Source organism: Macaca fascicularis, chromosome 4 (genome assembly GCF_037993035.2).
Source record: "Macaca fascicularis isolate 582-1 chromosome 4, T2T-MFA8v1.1".
Lineage (NCBI taxonomy): Eukaryota > Metazoa > Chordata > Mammalia > Primates > Cercopithecidae > Macaca > Macaca fascicularis.
The window spans coordinates 143,165,675-143,172,434 of record NC_088378.1 but is presented as its reverse complement, the minus strand read 5'-3'; the positions used below and the strand labels follow the sequence as shown (position 1 = coordinate 143,172,434).

At 50.9% G+C, this 6,760-nt stretch overlaps 1 pseudogene; it reads left to right on the top strand.

Moving 5' to 3' along the window:
* Positions 1–3,909: 3,909 nt before the first annotated feature.
* LOC135964403 (HLA class I histocompatibility antigen, alpha chain G-like) lies at positions 3,910–6,453 on the top strand (annotated as a pseudogene).
* The last annotated feature ends 307 nt before the right edge of the window (positions 6,454–6,760 follow it).

Sequence of the window (6,760 nt, the reverse complement as noted above, 5' to 3'; positions counted from 1 at the left end):
AGCTCACAACTATAAGTGAGAACATGCGGTGTTTGGTTTCTCATTCCTGTGTTAGCTTGCTGAGGATACTGGCTTCCAGCTTCATCCATGTCCCGGCAAAGGACTTGATCTCATTCCTTTTTATGGCTGCCTAATATTCCATAGTGTATATGTACCATATAAGGGGATTTTCCCCACTTCACTCTGCATTTCTCTCTCCTGCCACCATGCGAAGAAGGATATGTTTGCTTCCCCTTCTGCCATGATTGTAAGTTTCCTGAGGCAGCCTCCTCAGCCATGCAGAACTATGAGTCAATTGAGGTCTTTCCTTTATAAACTACCCAGTCTTAGGTATTTCTTTATAGCAGTGTGAGAACGGAATAATACAACTTCTAACTGATACAGTAATGCTGACATAACAGTGTGTGACTCTGGGTGTAGAATGTGAAACTGACTGTGGCTTCCACCTTCTCTCTCTCTGTCTCTAGGATCATGAGCTCTGGGGGAAGCCAGCTGCTGTGCCATAAGCAGCCCTGCAGGAAGGTCCTTGTGGCTAAGAACTGAGGCTGCCTGGGACCAGAAAACAAGGAACTAGGCCTTTTCCAACAGCCATGTGAGTGAGCCATGTTTCAAGTGAATCCCCAGCCCCAGTGAAGCCCTCAGACAATGCAGCCCTAGGCTGACAACTGGACTGCAACCTTGTGAGAGGCCCTGAGCCAGAAGCATTCAGGGAAACCTCTCCTGGATTCCTGACCATTAGAAACTGTGAGAGATGATGAATATTTGTTGTTTTGAGCTGCTAAGTTTTACATAATTTGTTATGCAATAGTAAATAACTAATACATTTTCACAAGAGGATATATTATTACACGTTAATTTGCACTTGCTCTAAATTTATCATCATCATATTACTATTTTTGAGACAGGGTCTCACTCTGTCACCCAGGCTGGAGTGCAGTGGCATGATCATCATACACTGCAGTGTCAACCTCCTGGGCTCAAGAGATTCTCTGATCTCAACCTCCTGAGTAGCTGGGACAGCAGGCATGAATTAACATGCCAGGCTAATTTTCTATTTTTTATTCTTTTGTAGAGATGGGGGTTTCACCATATTGCCCAGGCTGATCTTGAACTTCTGCAGTCAAAGCTGCCTTCCTCTGCCTTCGAAAGTGCTAGGACTGCAGGCACCACACCTGCTCTAAATTAACTATAAGATAAAAAACATGTAACTTAGTTTTAAAAGGTAAGGAGAATTTTCATGGCTGAAGAGGACGTCTTATTACCATTCACAATGATCACTTTACTACAACTCCAATTTCCAACTGTGTCCCAATAAAACACAAAAGGAAGATCCAGTCTTTGCTAGGCTGATTCTATGATGGCCCCCAACAACCAGCTCCTGGTCATTCACCTTCCTCCAGTTATTCAACCAACTCTAATGTAGGTGCTCCTGTGAAGGGATTTAGCAGATATAACTAAGTGCTTCAATTAGTTGACTTTAGGGTGGGTTTATCCTGCTTGGACTGTCCTAATCAGATGAGCCCTTTAAAGGACTGGGTTTTTCCTGAGCATAGAGATTCACAGTGTGAGAGGGACTCAACATGAGGGGTTTCCTCCACCGTGGGCTTTGAAAATGAAGAGGCTGTGTGGGAAAGAACGCTGGTGGGCACCAGGAATTGAGCACAGCCCTCCCTGTTCTCTACAGTGAAAGCCAGCGAAGAACAGCGACCTCAGTCTTACAACTGCCAGAAACTGCATTCTGCCACCTCTGTATAAGCCTGAAGGGGATTCAAAATGAAAACACAGCTTTGGGAAGCCCGGAATAGACATTCTGTCCACATCATGCCCAGATTTCTGACTAAGGAACTATAAACAGATAAATGGGTGTTGTTTGGCCAGGCGTGGTAGTGCAGGCCTGTAATCCCAACATTTGAAGAGCTGACACAGAAGGATCACTTGCAGCCAGGAGTTTGAGACTAGTCAGGATAATACAGTGAGACACTCGTCTCTACAGTTTTTTTTTTAAATTACCTTGGCATGGTGGCACTTGCCTGCAGTCCTAGCTACTCTGAAGACTGAGGCAGGAGGGTCCCTTGAGCCCAGAAGCTTGAGGCTGCAGTGAGCCATGATCATGTGACTGCACTTCACCCTGGATGACAGAGGGAGACTCTGTCTCTAAAAACAAATCAATGAATACAATAAATGGGTGTGTTTAAAGTCAATGTTTGTGACAATTTGCTACACAGTCTTGTAAAATTCATACAGAGACTCAAAAGACTCGTGGAATGAATTGATGAATTGATATGCACACTAGTTACATAAAATAAAATATATTTTAACTTTTTCAGTATTTTACATTTTATAATTTTCTGTGATGCAATTTAATACACTCATATTTCATTCAGTCAGTCAAGAAAAATTCATTTAGTCCCTATGATGAACCAGGTATGCCCTCATATGCTCAAGTGCCTGACATTCTAGAAGCTTCACAAGAACAAGGTGGAGCCACTGGAGTGTTTTAGGTGGAGAAATGACACACTGTGACTCACAGCAGCAGGACCACTGTGGAGAGAACAGTCACGTACGTAGCAGGTCATGGAACAGTGCTAAATCCACAATTCAGGAGTGACAGGGTGGTGGGGATTAAGGGGGAGAAGAGGGCCTGAGGGATGAGAGGGATGGAGGGAAGGGCTGGAGAAGCAGAAGTTGAGGAAAAGGAGCAGAGGGAAAGAATTCCAAAGCAGCAGAATTCTTAGGTTTAAATACATTGTTTTATAGATTTTAATACATCCATCTACAGAGCCTCGCAAGGTGACCTTTGAGGTTGGCCTTTAATGTCTTATGTGGGTCTGCCTAGAAACTAATCGTTTTTTATGTTAATCAGGTTTAAAAGTACTAAGTATTCCTAAAAAATATACACACCACTTACATGTGGATACTTCCTAAAAACAAGCAGTGCATGAGCACTAGTGAGGGGCATTGTGACTGCGTTGAACACTTGCAACTGTGAGGTGAATAAAGACTGTACTGACTCGTGGTTGCAACATACAGTACCACAGTGTGCTGCTTTGTATTGAGGAGATGTCCTGGACTCACCGGGAAACTCAAGGCTACGGAATGGTGGTAAATTTAAAATACAACAAGCAGGAGTCACAGATGCATTGTCTGGGAAAGTGAAACTTAGAAGCTTTGTGAATCCTGTTGTAACGCTTTTAGACACATTTATATATCAAGGGACCAAAGTCACATTTTTCACCAATTAGATTCCTGATCATTCAGGGGTTACGAAGACTCTGCTACTCACTGTAGTTAATAAACAAAAAGCAAACTGGTCTCTGTTCTATCTCATGCACTCAGGCACAACTTTTCCAGATTTAAACAGAAAGAAAAAAGAAAAGAAAAAGAAGCCCTGTCTCTACACCTCCATTCCCAGGGCAAGCTCACTCTCTGGCAACAAGTTCTCTGGGGTGAGTTTTCTTCTAGAAGAGTCCACTGGGACAGGTAAGGAGTAGGAGGCAGGGAGTCCAGTTCTGGGACAGGGAGTCCGGGATGAAAAGTGAAGGAAGAGGGACGGGGCCCATGCCGAGGGTTTCTCCCTGGTTTCTCAGACAGCTCCTGTGCCAAGACTCAGGGAGACATTGCGACAGAGCGCTTGGCACAGGAGTAGCGGGTCAGGGAGACGTCCCAGGGCCCCAGGCGTGGCTCTCAGGGTCTCAGGCCCCACAGGCAGTGTATGGATTGGGGAGGCCCCGTGTTGAGGATTCCCCATCTCCGCAGAGTTTCTCTCCTTCTCCCAACCTGTGTCGGGTCCTTCTTCGTGGATTCTCACCGGGCGACTCCAGTTCTCACTCCCATTAGGTAACAGGTTTTTAGAGAAGCCAGAGTCGCCGCGGTCCCGGTTCTAAAGTCCTCGCTCACCCACTCGGACTCAGATTCTCCCCAGACGCCAAGGATGGTGGTCATGGCGCCCCGAACCCTCCTCCTGCTGCTCTCGGGGGCTCTGGCCCTGACAGAGACCTGGGCGGGTGAGTGCGGGATCGGGAGATGGCCTCGGCGGGTAGGGACCAGGGGTCCGCCCGACGGTGGTGCAGGACCCGGGGAGCCGCGCGGGGAGGAGGGTCGGGCGGGTCTCAGCCCCTCCTCGCCCCCAGGCTCCCACTCCATGAGGTACTTCAGCGCTGCCGTGTCCCGGCCAGGCCGCGGGGAGCCCCGCTTCATCGCAGTGGGCCACGTGGACGACACGCAGTTCTTGCGGCTCGATAGCGAAGCTGCGAGTCCAGGATGGAGCCGCGGGCGCCGTGGGTGGAGCAGGAGGGGCCGGAGTATTGGGAAGAGGAGACACGGATCGCCAAGGCCCACGCACAGACTGACAGAGTGAACCTGCGGACCCTGCGCAGCTACTACAACCAGAGCCAGGCTGGTGAGTGACCCCGGCCCGGGGCGCAGATCACGACCCCCCACCTCCATGCCCTACGGACGACCGGGGTACTCCCGAGTCTCCAGGTCTGAGATCCACCCCGAGGCCGCGGGACTCGCCCAGACCCTCTACCTGGGAGAAGCCCACTCGCCTTTACCAAAATCCCTGCGGGTTGGTCCGGGAGGGGGCGAGGTTCGGTGGGCGGGGCTGACCGAGGGGGCGGGGCCAGGGTCTCACACCCTCCAGTGGATGATTGGTTGCGACCTGGGGCCCGACGGGCACCTCCTCTGCAGGTGTGAACAGTTCGCCTACAATGGCAAGGATTACCTCGCCCTGAACGAGGACCTGTGCTCCTGAACCGCAGCGGACACTGTGGCTCAGATCTCCAAGCGCAAGTGTGAGGCGGCCAAAGCGACTGAACGAAGGAGAACCTACCTGGAGGGCACGTGAGTGGAGTGGCTCCACAGATACCTGGAGAATGGGAAGGAGATGCTGCATCGTGTGGGTACCAGGGGCCATGGGGCACCTCCCCGATCTCCTGTAGACCTCCCAGGCTGGCCTAGCACAAGGAGAGGAGGAAAATGGGACCAACACTAGAATACGCCCTCCCTCTGGTCCTGAGGGAGAGGAATCCTCCTGGGTTTCCAGATCCTGTACCAGAGAGTGACTCTGAGGGCCCGCCCTGCTCTCTGGGACAATTAAGGGATGAAGTCTCTGAGGGAGTGGAGGGGAAGACAATCCCTGGAATACTGATCAGGAGTTCCCTTTGACCCCACAGCAGTCTTAGGCACCAGGACTTTTCCCCTCAGGCCTTGCTCTCTGCCTCACACTCAATGTGTGTGGGGGTCTGACTCCAGCTCCTCTGAGTTCTTTGGCCTTCACTCAGGTCAGAATCGGAAGTCCCTGGTCCCCCGCTGAGAGATTAGAACTTTCCAAGGATTAGGAGATTATCCCAGGTGCCCGTGTCCAGGCTGGTGTCTGAGTTACGTGCTCCCTCCCCCCACCCCATCCCGCCAGGTATCTGGTTCATTCTTAGGACGGTCACATACTGGTGCTGCTGGAGTGTCCCACGAGAGATGCAAAGTGCCTGAGTTTTTGGACTTTTCCTTTCAGACCCCCCCAATTCACACGTGACCCACCGCCCTGTCTTTGACTATGATGCCACCCTGAGGTGCTGAGCCCTGGGCTTCTACCCTGTGGAGATCAGACTGACCTGGCAGTGGGAGAGTGAGGACCAGACCCACGACCTGGAGCTCGTGGGGACCAGGCCTGCAGGGGATGGAACCTTCCAGAAGTGGGCATCTGTGGTGGTGCCTTCTGGAGAGGAGCAGAGATTCACGTGCTAGGTGCAGCACCAGGGGCTGCCTGAGCCCCTCATGCTGAGATGGAGTAAGGAGGGAGATGGAGGTGTCATGTCTCTTAGGGAAAGCAGGAGCCCCTCTGGAGACCTTTAACAGGGTCGGTGGTGGGGCCTGGGGTCAGAGACCCTCACCTTCCCCTCCTTTCCCAGAGCAGTCTTTCCAGCCCACTATCCTCATCATGGGCATCATTGCTGGACTGGTTGTCTTTGCAGCTGTTGTCACTGAAGCTGTGGTCACTTTTGTGCTGTGGAGGAAGAAGAGCTCTGAGTTTTTTTGTCCCACTGAGGGTTCCAAGCCCCAGGTAGAAATGCCCTGCCTGGTTACTGGGAAGCACCATCTACACTCATGGGCTGACCCAGCCTACGCCCTGTGTGCCAGCACTTACTCTTTTGTAAAGCACATGTGACAAAGAAGCACAGATTTATCACCTTGATGATTGTAGTGATGGGGACCTGATCCCAGTAATCACAGGTCAGGGGAAGTTCCCTGGCTAAGGACAGACCTTAGGAAGGCAGTTAGTCCAGGACCCACATCTGCTTTCCTTGTTTTCCCTTATCCTGCCCTGGGTCTGCAGTCACACATTTCTGGAAACTTCTCTGGGGTCCAAGACTAGGAGTTTCCACTAGGGTCTCATGGTGCTGCCACCTTTCTGACCTCTCAAAGGACATTTTCTTCTCACAGATAGAAAAGGAGGGAGCTACTCTTGTGCTGATTTGTTGCAGAGGAGGAGACTAGATGGGGCTGTGCACAGTGGGTGCTCAGGCCACCATGAACTTTATGTGGTCACTGCTCAGCTGGGTCATCTTTGCTGCTCCATTGTCTTTGGCCCTTCAGTAGAACCTTGTCCCACCAGGACCTGTGATCACAGGTGTTAGGCAGGAATCTAGACCCAACATGGCGGCGTTACCCGGTGTAGCAGGCCTTTTGTTAAAGACTCCCTTCACCCTTGTACACACCCGCAGACTTACATGCGTCAGAGTTCTGGCTGGGCAACCACACTCCC